This window comes from Salmo trutta, chromosome 15 (genome assembly GCF_901001165.1).
Source record: "Salmo trutta chromosome 15, fSalTru1.1, whole genome shotgun sequence".
Classification (NCBI taxonomy): Eukaryota; Metazoa; Chordata; class Actinopteri; order Salmoniformes; family Salmonidae; genus Salmo; species Salmo trutta.
The window spans coordinates 57,389,598-57,404,527 of NC_042971.1; the positions used below are offsets into that span (position 1 = coordinate 57,389,598).

General features: G+C 41.9%; 1 protein-coding gene across 4 annotated transcripts in view; it reads left to right on the forward strand.

The window, feature by feature from the left end:
- Positions 1-14,930, forward strand: part of LOC115149432 (tyrosine-protein kinase JAK2) — an 81,777-nt gene that overhangs the window by 37,670 nt on the left and 29,177 nt on the right. The window contains exon 1 of one of the 4 annotated variants that reach the window (XM_029692280.1): positions 11,889-12,114. The exons of the other annotated variants lie outside the window; for them this stretch is intronic. The gene's annotated coding sequence lies outside the window, so the exon portion shown is untranslated. Of the gene's footprint in view, positions 1-11,888; positions 12,115-14,930 lie in introns of those variants that run through there. 4 annotated transcript variants of the gene reach the window in all.

A 14,930-nucleotide genomic window follows, 5' to 3' on the forward strand; every position in this document is an offset into this window, starting at 1 on the left:
AGGAAAGGCCTGAAAATAGGTAGCCTTAGAAATAAGGTTCATGAAGTCAAAACTTGATAACATTCATATATTAGCCATTTCTGAGACTCACTTAGATAATTCATTTGATACAATTTTAGCAATAGAAGGATATAACAGCTATAGAAGAGAGAGAAATGCTTATGGGGGAGGTGTTGCTGTATATATTCAGAGCTATAACCCTGTAATGCTTAGATAATATGTTATTGAAGTGTTGTGGTTGCAGGTTCACCTGGCACATCTAAAGCCTTTTCTTTTGGGGTGTTGCTATAGGCCACCAAGTGCTAACAGTCAGTATCTGAATAGTATCTGAATACACTTGATAGTGTATGGGATGTAAACAGAGGTCTACTTTCTTGGGGACCTGAATATTGACTGGTTTTCATCAAGTTGTCCACTCAAGAGGAAGCTTCTCACTGTAACCAGTGCCTGTAATCTGGTTCAGATTATTAATCAACCTACCAGGGTGTTTACAAACACTACAGGAACAAGATCATCCACATGTATCGATCATATTTTTACTAATACTGTAGAACTTTGTTCTAAAGCTGTATCTGTACTCATTGGGTGCAGTGATCACAATTATAGTGGCTATAGCCAGGAAGGCCAAAGTTCCAACAGCTGGGCCTAAAATAGTGTATAAGAGATCATACAAAATATTTTGCTGTGACTTATGTAGATGATGTTAAAAACATGTTGGTTCGATGTGATTTAATAAGGAGCATCCAGACGCTTCTCTTGATGAATTTATGAAATTGCTTCTTTAACAGGTGCATGATAAACATGCACCTGTTAAAAAACTGTCTGTTAGAACTGTTAAGGCTCCTTGGATTGATGAGGAATTTAAGATCTGTATGGTTGAAAGAGATGGGGCAAAGGTCTGGCTGCACATCTGTCTGGCTGACTTACTGCAAATTGAGAAATTATGTGACTAAATTCAACAAAAAGAAGAAACGGTATTATGATGCCAAGATCAATGATATAAAGAATGGTGGAAAAAACATTTGAGTACTTTTTAAATGAAATTATGGCCAGAAAGACATTCAACTCCATCTTTCATTGAATCAGATGGCTTATTCATCACAAAACCATTTGATGTTGACAATAATTTTTATGATTTACTTCATTGGCAAAGTGGGCAAACTAAGGCAGCCAACAACGAACAGTGAGCCATTGTATTCATGAAGAAAAAATAAATAATGAAAGAAAAGCAGTGCAAGTTTGAATTCTGTAAAGTTAGTGTGGGAGAGGTGGAAAAATGATTATCGATCAATAATGACAAACCTCCTGGCATTGACAATTTAGAAGGAAAGCTACTGAGGATGGTAGCTGACTCTATAGCCACTCCTATCTGTCATATTTTTAATCTGAGCCTAGAGGAAAGTCTTTGTCCTCAGACCTGGAGGGAAGCCAAAGTAATTCCGTTCCCAAGAGTGGTAAAGCTGCCTTTACTGGTTCTAACAGCAGACCGATCAGCTTGCTGCTATCTTTAATTAAATCATTCAAAAACCTTTATTAATGCAATTGCAGACAGAAGTTGACAACAGGAACATGACTCATGTTTCTGAGTAAGTTCTGCAAAATAAAGGTTCCCAAGTTGCTTTTATTTAACCCGAAGTCCAGCCTCAGTGATGTCACTGCCTACGTCATTTCCTTTTACTTATGAGACCAAAACCATGCCTACACAGCTATATAAACAAGGCTTTTAGTGTTATCTAAAAGCTTAGCAGTAAATGTCCAAGTTGATTTATGGTGGAATGTCTGACTAGTCTCCTATCTCTTACACTCCCCTGCAGAGTTCTGTCTTCACAGTCACACATTTCTCAGGCAGTTTCTTCATAAGAGGCAGAGAGACTAGAAAAGCACTGTGGAACAATATTAAACCTCATAATGTATTTATATTGTTAATCTGTAGTCTAGGACCCTATAAATGTAAGGAGGGAGGGGTCTTATAACCCCTCCCCTTCTATTAATACAACATAATCAATTATTATAATACATCAAACATTTGGTACAGCCCCTATCATGACCCCTAGGTGAACCCCCTTCAATAGTGTGGATTCAGAGATCTCTTTCTAATAGAACTTAAAGGGTTTTCTTTTAATGGAAGCTTTTCTAGGTAAAGTGTGGCTTACCGCAGGGAAGTTTTTTAGGCCCCGTACTCTTTTCTATTTTTACCAATGACCTGCCACTGGCATTAAACAAAGCATGTGTGTCCATGTATGCTGATAATTCAGCCACGACGTATCAGCAACCACAACTAATGAAGTCACTGAAATCCTTAACAAAGACTTCCGGTCTGTTTTGGAATGGGTGGCCAGTAATAAACTGAACATCTCTAAAACTAAGAGCATTGAAATTTGGTACAAATCATTCCCTAAGTTCTAGACCTCAGCTGAATCTGGTAATGAATGGTGTGGCTGTTGAACAAGTTGAGGAGACTGAAAATTACTTGGTGTTACCTTAGATTGTAAACTGTCATGGTCAAAACAGAGATTCAATGGTTGTAAAGATGGGGAGAGGTCTGTCTGTAATAATAAAAAGCTCTGCTTTTTTGACACCACACTCCTAAAAGCAATCTTGATTATTGTCTGGTCGAGTGCTGCAAGGAAAGACCTAGTTAAGCTGCAGCTGGCCAAGAACAGAGTGGCACGTCTTGCTCTTCAATGTAATCAAAGGGCTGATTTTAAATACTATACATGCCATTCTCTCTTGGCTAAGAGTTGAGGAGAGACTGACTGCATCACTTCGTCTTTTTGTAAGAAACAATGTATTGAAAATCCCAAATTGTTTGCGTAGTCAACGTACACACAGCTCTTATAAAAGAGCTGTGTGTATATATATATACACATATATACATATATACATATATACATATACTGCTCAAAAAAATAAAGGAAACACTTAAACAACACAATGTAACTCCAAGTCAATCACACTTCTGTGAAATCAAACTGTCCACTTAGGAAGCAACACTGATTGACAATACATTTCACATGCTGTTGTGCAAATGGAATAGACCACATTTGGAAATTATAGGCAATTAGCAAGACACCCCCAATAAAGGAGTGGTTCTGCAGGTGGTGACCACAGACCACTTCTCAGTTCCTATGCTTCCTGGCTGATGTTTTGGTCACTTTTGAATGCTGGCGGTGCTTTCACTCTAGTGGTGGCATGAGACGGAGTCTACAACCCACACAAGTGGCTCAGGTAGTGCAGCTCATCCAGGATGGCACATCAATGCGAGCTGTGGCAAGAAGGTTTGCTGTGTCTGTCAGCGTAGTGTCCAGAGCATGGAGGCGCTACCAGGAGACAGGCCAGTACATCAGGAGACGTGGAGGAGGCCGTAGGAGGGCAACAACCCAGCAGCAGGACCGCTACCTCCGCCTTTGTGCAAGGAGGAGCAGGAGGAGCACTGCCAGAGCCCTGCAAAATGACCTCCAGCAGACCACAAATGTGCATGTGTGCTCAAACGGTCAGAAACAGACTCCATGAGGGTGGTATGAGGGCCCGACGTCCACAGGTGGGGGTTGTGCTTACATTTGGCATTTACCAGAGAACACCAAGATTGGCAAATTCGCCACTGGCGCCCTGTGCTCTTCACAGATGAAAGCAGGTTCACACTGAGCACATGTGACAGACGTGACAGAGTCTGGAGATGCCGTGGAGAACGTTCTGCTGCCTGCAACATCCTCCAGCATGACCGGTTTGGCGGTGGGTCAGTCATGGTGTGGGGTGGCATTTCTTTGGGGGGCCGCACAGCCCTCCATGTGCTCGCCAGAGGTAGCCTGACTGCCATTAGGTACCGAGATGAGATCCTCAGACCCCTTGTGAGACCATATGCTGGTGCGGTTGGTCCTGGGTTCCTCCTAATGCAAGACACTGCTAGACCTCATGTGGCTGGAGTGTGTCAGCAGTTCCTGCAAGAGGAACGCATTGATGCTATGGACTGGCCCGCCCGTTCTCCAGACCTGAATCCAATTGAGCACATCTGGGACATCATGTCTCGCTCCATCCACCAACGCCATGTTGCACCACAGACTGTCCAGGAGTTGGCGGATGCTTTAGTCCAGTTCTGGGAGGAGATCCCTCAGGAGACCATCCGCCACCTCATCAGGAGCATGCCCAGGCGTTGTAGGGAGGTCATACTGGCACGTGGAGGCCACACACACTACTGAGCCTCATTTTGACTTGTTTTAAGGACATTACATCAAAGTTGGATCAGCCTGTAGTGTGGTTTTCCACTTTAATTTTGAGTGTGACTCCAAATCCAGACCTCCATGGGTTGATAAATTGGATTTCCATTGATTATTTTTGCGTGATTTTGTTGTCAGCACATTCAACTATGTAAAGAAAAAAGTATTTAATAAGATTATTTCATTCATTCAGATCTAGGATGAGTTATTTTAGTGTTCCCTTTATTTTTTTGAGCAGTATATATATCTATATATACACACACTTACCCCACCAGACATGCCACAAGGGGTCTTTTCACAGTCCTCAAATCCAGAACAAATTCAATAAAGGGTACAGTATTATATAGAGCCATTATTGCATGGAACTCCTTTTCCGTATCATATTGTTCAAATTAAGAGCAAACCTGGTTTCAAAAAAACAGATAAAGCAAAACCTCACGGCACAACGCCTCTTCCCTATTTGACCTAGATAGTTTGTGTGTATGTACTGATATGTAAGCTACGTGTGCCTTTACATTTTTTTTATGTAGTTCTGTTCTTGTCTATTAATGTTCTGTATTATGTCATGTTTTGTGTCGACCCCAGGAAGAGTAGCTGCTGCTTTTGCAACAACTAATGGGAATCCTAATAAAATAGAAAAAAATACCGAAAAGTACATTTAATTGCTAAAATATGCCTAAGTATCAAAAGTAAAAGTATAAATTATTTCCAATCAGACAGCACAATTTTTTTTTACCAGATAGCCAGGGGCACACTCCAACACTGACATCATTTACAAACAAAGCATTTGTGTTTAGTGAGTCCGCCAGGCCAGAGGCAATAGGGATGAACAGGGATGTTCTCTTGATAAGTGTGTAAATTGGACCATTTTCCTATCCTGCTAAGTATTCAAAATGTAACTAGTACTTCTGGGTGTCAAGGAAAATGTATGGAGTAAAAAGTACATTATTTTCTTTAGGAATGTAGTGACGTAAAAGTTGTCCCAAATATAAAAAGTAAATTACAGATACCGCCAAAAAACGAGTTAAGTAGTACTTCAAAGTATTTTTTTACTTAAGTACTTACACAACTGAGCAGACATCCCGCTCAAAATAGGCTCTGTATGCCTGTGATAGTTGTGTTGTATAAATAAGAAAATACACACACGCCAATTTAAATTACACTAAAATGTGCAAATTAACCTATAGACCGATAAGCATGTCGGGTAAATGTATTTCCATCAATGAATAAAAAGCATTATTTTGCAATGGGATTGGTTTTTTTCTCCAGTCAATTTGGCTGGGATTTTTTTTTTTTTTTCGGCAAAAAAAGGCCAAAAGCAAGCAATTACCGGCTAACTGAAACCCTGCCGCTGACACACATCTGGGTGCATGACACTCACCACCAGTGGAGGCTGGTGGGAGGAGCTATAGGAGGACTGTCTTGTAATGGCTGGAATGGAGTCAAATTGTGGTTTCAATATGCTTGATGTGTTTATCGTTGTGTTTATTCCAATCCAGCCATTACAATGAGCCTGTGTTCCTATAGCTCTTCACAACAACCTACTTTGAAAACCACATACCTAACACACGTCCATGTCCTGTGACTGCTGTTGACACCAAAGGGCCCAGACTCCACCGCTCATCCAAATCCACACAACGCCCATATCACAGACTGGCCCCAGCCTCCATCAGAACCAACACTGGCTCTGAACACAAGACTAGTGTCCGGCCTGACATGAGTGTCTTGGTGTGATCCTGGACAACGCCCAGTCATTCTCTGCAAACATCAAGACATTGACTCTCTCCTGCAGGTTTATGCTCTACAACACCTGTAGAGTACTACCTTTCTTCACACAGAAAGCGGAGCAGGTCCTAATCCAGACAAATTAAACAACTTCTTTGCTCGCTTTGAGGACAATAAATACAGTGCCACTGACACGACCCGCTTTCCAAAACCTGCGGCCTCTCCTTCTCCGTGGCCAACGTGAAGTTGGCCACGGAGAAGGAGAAGTCACAGAAGTCACATAATTAGTTAGATTGCACACAGGTGGACTTTATTTAAGTGTCACATGATCTCAGTGTATATATACACCTGTTATGAAAGGCACCAGAGTCTGCAACACCACTAAGCAAGGGGCACCACCAAGCAAGTGGCACCATGAAGATCAAGGAGCTCTCCAAACAGGTGAGGGACAAAGTTGTAGAGAAGTACAGATCAGGGTTGAGTTATAAAAAAAAAATCTGAAACTTAGAACATCCCACGGATGGCACCACAACAAACCTGCCATGAGGGGGCCGCCCACCAAAACTCAAGGACCAGGCAAGGAAGGCATTAATCAGAGAGGCAACAAAGAGACCAAAGATAACCCTGAAGGAGCTGCAAAGCTCCACAGCGGAGGTTGGAGTATCTGTCCATAGGATCACTTTAAGCCGTACACTCCACAGAGCTGGGCTTTACAGAAGAGTGGCCAGAAAAAAAAGTCATTGTATGAAAAAAATAAAAATAAGCAAACAGGTTTGGTGTTCGCCAAAAGGCATGTGGGAGACTCCCCAAACATGGAAGAAGGTACTCTGGTCAGATAAAATTGAGCTTTTTGTCCATCAAGGAAAATGCTATGTCTGGCGCAAACCCAACACCTCTTATCACCCCGAGAACAACATCCCCACAGTGAAGCATGGTGGTGGCAGCATCATGGACAATGACCCCAAGCATACTTCCAAAGTTGTGGCAAAATGGCTTAAGGACAACAAAGTCAGGGTATTGGAGTGGCCATCATAAAGCCCTGATCTCAATCCCATAGAAAATTCGTGGGCAGAACTGAAAAAGTGTGTGCGAGCAAGGAGGCCTACAAACCTGACTCAGTTACACCAGCTCTGTCAGGAGGAATGGGCCAAAATTCACCCAACTTATTGTGGGAAGCTTGTGGAAGGCTTCCCAAAACGTTTGACCGAAGTTAAACAATTTAAAGGCAATGCTACCGAATACTAATTGAGTGTATGTGAACTTCTGACCCACTGGAAATGTGATGAAAGAAATAAAAGCTGAAATAAATCACTCTCTCTACTATTATTCTGACATTTCACATTCTTATAATAAAGTGGTGATCCTAACTGACCTAAGACGGGGAATTCTTACTATGATTAAATGTCAGGAATTTAAATGTATTTGGCTAAGGTGTATGTTAACTTCCGACTTTGTCTGTCTTTGTCTGTCTGTCTCTGTCTGTCTCTGTCTGTCTGTCTTAAACCATCTTCAGTCTTCTCCCAGCAGAGAAAGCACACAATCCTTACGTTCTAACCTGGAATAATTTAGTGCACACGAGATATGGTCATTCATCTTATGTAGGTAGCGCGCGATCTAAAGCAAGTGGGATTGCCTGGCTACGTGACCTTACCATTAGTTGTTTTGATAACAGCGAAAATGCATCCTAAATTACAAAACATTTGAAAATTAAAGTTAGATCTATTAGACCGCATTTGTAGTTTAATTTCTTTCAACAGACTACATTTCTCTGGAAGCAAACCATAAAACAAAAAGGCTTCCTGATAACCATAATACAAAAAGACTTCCTGATAAAATGTGTGCTAAACATGGCGTTGTAGCCAGACGAATACATTAAAAGACAATAGTCAACCAATCAGAAACACTATGCTCACAACCTGAATCTACTAAATGGTGTCACTGGTGGATTTTGTTTGACTTTTGGAATATATTGCTGAATAGACTGTTTTTACCAGGCGTGAATCACGGACTCAACACACACGGTTGATGCGCTAGAGAAATGTATACTGCAAACTTTCACCCACTACATTTTTAGATAGGGCGATATTTTCTTATCTTTGTTTTAACCATCCATCCCATTCAAATCATTTCTGTATCCGTCCACCTTTTGTCATTATATCTGCACACAGCAGGTATTCCATTATATGGGGTAAAGCCAAAACTGCAGTTGATTGCCAGTGATCATCATTCATCGTGTAGACAAATGCTAGGCCTATATATAATCATTAGGTGACTTTAAAGGAGTAGGTCATTGGATGCAAACATAGTTTAAGTATGTTATACCTTTTGCATTGTATAAATGACATGACAGTCGCTTGCTTGCCATAATAGTCTGTACAACAATGGCAATTAGCTGCAACCAAGCTTGAAGGACAATGTTGATTGACAGGTGGAATGATGTCCAATGAGGGTTTCAAGGTTGAAGTGGAAGGCGGGATCAGATCGGCACAGCATTGTCCAATGAGATTGTGAGGTGAGGCTGAGCACAGGAGTTTTTTTTTAATTCTCTTTGTGCATGCTACAGAGGCTCGAGAACAATGACGTGATGACGAAGTACACAACTGTTGGGGCCCACTTTTGGCTTGTGAGCGCTATTTTCAGAACTACTGGCTGAAAAGTATACAAAAGTACTGGAGAATCTCTTTAAGATGAATGCACTATAACTGCAAGTCTGCTAAATGACTAGAATGTTAAAAAAAAGACATACAAAAATTGCCCACAGAGACGATCTCCTGCCCTACAGGGCCTGAAGTACATCATGTTTGCTCTTATTTCCCCTACAACAAACATCAAAACAAGCCCTACCCCATAAAAGTCAACCTTTTCAGCGCAGACAGAAGCACAAGGAAGAGGTTTCAATGAGGAGGGAGTGAAATCCACACAAATATCTCCTCTGACCTCTTTTTCACTGGCACAGTCTCTCAGGTTTACTTCTCTTGAGGGTTTTGTGTAACTACAACTCAGGTCATTGTTTACTGCAGATGGGGTTCTCATTTTGTCTTGACATAGACGGCGCCATTGTACGTCATCAAGCGGTAAATGTAAACTGAGGTTGTGGGTTTGATGCTTACTGGATATGGGACGCTGCAACACCCGTCCAATTAAGATGTAGACGCATAGAACGTCTGGCAATGGCAAGCGAAGAGTCGATTTGGGATTCCGCACGTGTGTAACCAGCCTAGCCACCGTGGCAGTAAATCAAGCTTGTTTTGTGACTTGGGTAATCTGGGCCTGGAGAGGCTGTAAGCAGATTCATTAGACTAATTATTTAATAAATGAATTATTTGATTAGTCAAAGACTAACGCAGCAGTATTTGAGCATTGTGCTTCTTGCCAAGGTAGTGTGCAATATTTGGCGGTAGGTAGCAAGTGGTGTATAGTCACCTGAGTTGAAGCATAGTCTGCTCTTACGTTAGAGCAGAACCAGCCTACTTAGACCCATCTCTCCTTGATCACAGCCTTAATGTCATGTTAAGCAGTTATATAGTTGTTGTGGTGGTTGTTTAACTAGATGTCCAACAGTCTGTGTATTTTTAGCTTTAAAACCTATTTGACACCTCCACTTGCAGAGGTCAGCTCATCTGTGCAAGAGGACAAATGTGTCAAACTGCTATCTGTTTGTCCCGGTTTACAGAGTACTTAAAAATTACTTATTTTCATTCCAAATTACCCTTTTTCAATTTTGCTTCAAAGTGTAAACATGGTTCTGTATCTGGCAGTTTAATCTGTAAAGTGTAAATATGCATCGAAACGTAGTTTTAAGGAGAATATATTCTTAGTCATAATCCGGAAAAGCCTTGGTAGCAGTTTTGCTTGAATTTGGCTTGAAGCCACAGTCATGTAGTTCTGTTTTCCTATAGCCTACCCCTGACCTGGATGTTCATACACTGACCTCAGCAGGCTGTTGACTTGTTGATTTTTAGTTCTCTATGTCTCTATCTCTCTCAAACACACCCCAGAAGGTCTCTGATATGCACCCTGCAGCACTCTCTCTCGCACTCTCTCTTTTTCATTTACTCTCTCGCTTTCATTTACTCCCTCTTTCTTTCATTTACTCTCTCTCTCTCTCATTTACTCTTTCATTTACTTTCTCTTTCTCTCTCTCTCATTTTTCTTTCTCTCTCATTCTCTTTCTTTCTCTCTCTCTCATTCTCTTTCTCTCTCTCTCATTCTCTTTCTTTCTCTCTCTCATTTTCTCGCTCTCTCATTTTTCTCTCGCTCTCTCTCATTTTCTCTCTCTCCCCCTGTCCACCTATTCCTTCTGACGTTTAACTACTCCACACTGTAGTGTAGACCGGCATGCTGGAGTGATTATGTTGCCATGTCAGAGTTATGTTACGAAGTTTAGAGAGACAGTGAGGTTATTCTGAGCACCTAAGGGAGAAGGCGACAACCATATAATTAGGTCTAATAGAATGGGAAAAGCTCCTCAGACCACAGAAATTTGACGGATACACTCAATCTAGTACTTTTGTTTATATGGGGACAGTCAGCCCTCTGATGGCTGGTGTTGATGACTTGTATTCTATTCTTCCACTGCTCCCCCAGGCTGCTTTATCGCAGTCTCCCCCGACAGGCAGAAAGTGGGGCTGGCTAGCTAACAAACTTACTAACCTCCACTATACAATACGCTCGCCTAGGCTTCTCTTCCTCTTGTCACACGGCACTCTATTCTCACTTCCGGTTTCTCTCATCTACTGTCTGTCACACCCTCGTCTCATAGACGTTGTTGTTGTTGTTTTTGAGGGCTTGGCCCAAAGGGGTATACTACTATTGAAACTAGATCTAGTCAGGGTTTTCTAAAACAGGTTTCATCTGTACTACGACGGTGGATATTGCTTGTCCGCCTGTCGCTAACTCTAGCAGGCTTGTAACTGCACATGGCTAGTCGAATGCCAAACTCTTCATTGAGATAATGTTGAAACATCAATCCATGGGCGAGTCAATGGCACATTTCTTTGGGGGGCCGAAATAAAAATGAAAAAAGTTGCAAATAGGGATGGGTATTTGACATGTTTTACTGTTAGGAGTACTCCCATGACTAAAAAAAGAACTGGGAAAAAAATGTGTGCATTTATCTATATGCCAACAGTGCGCAACAGTAGAACAGAATATTTCTCCAAATGAAAAAAGTTTCCAGTGTGAAGTGATGAACATCTCGTGTCTGGAACCCTTATTATCAAACAGTGATCATTTTACAGGGTTACAAACCAAAATGTCTCTTCGATATATACAGATGTTCGATTTAGTTTATTCTGCATGTTCTTTGGCATTTTCAAAATGGATGAACAATTCCACATTAAACACTGCATGGGGATGAATCACAGACACAGCATTGGTTTGGTGAGTAGGTCTAGGCATAATCATTCTGACAAACATACGCTCTTTGTCTTTATCAAACTAATGCATATTTTCAGTGTGGAACCTGTCTTGTATTAAGTTGCTTCCCCCGTTTTTGCCCTCAGAATATCCTCGATTCGTCGGGGCATGGACTCTACAAGTTGTCAAAAGTGTTCCACAGGGAAGCTGGTCCATGTTGCCTCAATGCTTCCCACAGTTGTGTCAAGTTGGCTGGATGTCCTTTGGGTGATGGACCATTCTTGATACATACGGGAAACTGTGAAAACCCAGCAGCTTTGTAGTGCTTCACACAGTAAAACTGGTGTGCCTGTCACCTACTACCATACCCCGTTCAAAGACACTTAAATATTTTGTCTTGCCCATTCACTCTGAATGGCGGACATACACAATCTGTCTCAATTGTCTCAAGGATTAAAACTCCTTCTTTAACGTGTCTCCTACCCTGGATTTAACAAGTGACATAAGGGATCATATCTTTCACCTGGATTCATCTGGTCAGTCTGTCATGGAAAGAGATGTTCCTAATGTTTTGTACACTCTGTGTATATTGAAGAAGCTGTTAATTAAATATTCAAAGTAAAATAATACTCCAACTTTAAGAGAATGGAAGAAACAAATGTTTTATTTAAATATAGATTTTTTTTTAGGGCTACAAACAAACAACATAACGACAGATTACTGGCCAATGCTCCTACCCGCCAGGCTACCTGCCAGGCTGCCTGCCACCCCGATCAACATTGGCTGTGGATACGGTGATGTCATCGTTTGTGAAAATGTATGTCAATGTTCTTTGTTTTTGTCTCAAAATCTTTCGGGTAAAAAATAAATAAAAGTGCATTTCTTTTTATTATAAAATATTTAAATAAGCGAGTTGCCACAGTCATAAACCCTGCGTATTTCTACAATGTATCTAATTAAAATCTGAATTTAAACCTAACCCTAACCACACTGCTAACCTTTAACCCTAACCTTAAATTAAGACCAACAAACAAATGTTTGTTTTCTTACATTTTTACGACATAGCCAGACTTTGTGTTTGTGGTAACTAATGACAACCGCAAAGTAGACTAAGTGGAAAATGGACAGGACGCAATTATTCCAAAACGGCAGCTCCTTGTTGGAACACATATTTCCCGATTTCAATCAACCAGTCCATTTTGGATTTGTGATGAAACTCCACATTTAGCAAGGAATGTTATATCTGTTTTTAATAAGCATTTATTTCTGTAGGACTAACGGGAGCTTGCACATGTACAAATGGAACGCTAGAGTCAAGACACATTTTTGAGTTTTACAGTATTTGAAGAAGAGTTTGTCTGTTCTGTACTCAGTCATGCCAATCCCTATTTGCAAATTCAGCAGGCCATGGGGTGAAATAGACGTCTTTATGTATTACTTACTGTTAACTTACTGTTTTTGCAGTCTAAGGCACTGCATCTCAGTGCTAGAGGCGTCACTACAGACACCCTGGTTCGAATCCAGGCTGTATCACAACCAGCCGTGATTGGGAGTCCCATAGGGCGGCACACAATTGGCCCAGCGTCGTCCGGGTTTGGCCGGTTTAGGCCGTCATTGTAAATAAGAATTTGTTCTTAACTGACTTGCCTTAAATAAAGGTTTAAATAGAAAATAAATATGTAATGTAACAAAATGTAATACCATCTTCAGTGTGCTTATCAATGCACAAGCAACTTTCCCCTCCACTCCTAGCGATAAAATAATTATATTAAGTCATACACAAGTTTTACTGTGCGTTGAAGGTTCAAACGCATTCGGTCGTTACTAGATGTGTAATATGACAGGTATTTATTTTTAACACACAAAACATCCGAGAACATCAGAGTTGACCGAAGTTAACTCAAATCAAATCTTATTTGTCACATGCGTCGAATACAACCGGTGTAGACCTTACCGTAAAATGCTGAATACAACCTGTGTAGACCTTACCGTGAAATGCTGAATACAACCGGTGTAGACCTTACCGTGAAATGCTGAATACAACCGGTGTAGACCTTACCGTGAAATGCTGAATACAACCGGTGTAGACCTTACCGTGAAATGCTGAATACAACCGGTGTAGACCTTACCGTAAAATGCTGAATACAACCGGTGTAGACCTTACCGTGAAATGCTGAATACAACCGGTGTAGACCTTACCGTGAAATGCTGAATACAACCGGTGTAGACCTTACAGTGAAATGCTTACTTACAAGCGTTTAACCAACAATGCAGTTTTAAGAAAATCCATAAAAAAGTAAGAGATAAGAATAACAAATAATTAAAGAGCAGCAGTAAATAACAATAGTGGGGTTATATACAGGGGGTACCGGTACAGAGTCAATGTGCACCGGTGTCAAGGTAATTGAGGTAATTATGTACATGTAGGTAGAGTTATTAAAGTGGCTATGCATAGATCATAACAGAGTAGCAGCAGTGGGCGGGGGAGCAATGCGAATGGTCTGGGTAGCCATTTGATTAGCTGTTCAGGAGTCTTATGGCTTGGGGGTAGAAGCTGTTTAGAAGCCTCTTGGACCTAGACTTGGCGCTCCGGTACTGCTTGCCATACGGTAGCAGAGAAAACAGTCTATGACTGGGGTGGCTGGAGTCTTTGACAATTTTTAGGGCCTTCCTCTGACACCGCCTGGCATAGAGGTCCTGGATGGCAGGAAGCTTGGCCCCAGTGATGTACTCGGCTGTATACACTACCCTCTGTAGTGCCTGGTGGTCAGAGGCCGAGCAGTTGCCGTACCAGGCAGTGATGCAACCCGTCAGGATGCTCTCAATGGTGCAGCTGTAAAACCTTTTGAGGATCTGAGGACCCATGCCAAGTCTTTTCAGTTTCCTGAGGGGAATAGGTTTTGTCGTGCCCTCCTCACGACTGTCTTGGTGTGCTTGGACCATGTTAGTTTGTTGGTGATGTGGACACCAAGGAACTTGAAGCTCTCAACCTGCTCCACTACAGCCCCGTCAATGAGAATGGGGGCGTGCTTGGTCCTCCTTTTCCTTTAGTCCACGATCATCTCCTTTGTCTTGATCACATTGAGGGAGAGGTTGTTGTCCTTGCACCACATGGTCAGGTCTCTGACGACCTCCCTATAGGCTGTCTCGTTGTGTAATCAACAAACTTAATGATAGTGTTGGAGTCGTGCCTGGCCATGCAGTCATGAGTGTGAACAGGGAGTACAGAACGGGACTGAGCATGTACACCTGAGGGGCCCCCGTGTTGAGGATCAGTGTGGCGGATGTGTTGTTACCTACCCTCACCACCTGGGGGCGGCCCGTCAGGAAGTCCAGGATCCAGTTGCAGAGGGAGGTGTTTAGTCCCAGGGTCCTTAGCTTAGTGATGAGCTTTGAGGGCACTATGGTGTTGAAAGCTGAGCTGTAGGCAATTAATAGAATTCTCACATAGGTGTTCCTTTTGTCCAGGTGTGAAAGGGCAGTGTGGAGTGCAATAGAGATTGCATCATCTGTGGATCTGTTGGTGCAGTATGCAAATTGGAGTGGGTCTAGGGTTTCTGGGATAGTGGTGTTGTGAGCCATGACCGGCCTTTCAAAGCACTTCATGGCTACAGACGTGGGTGCTACGGGACG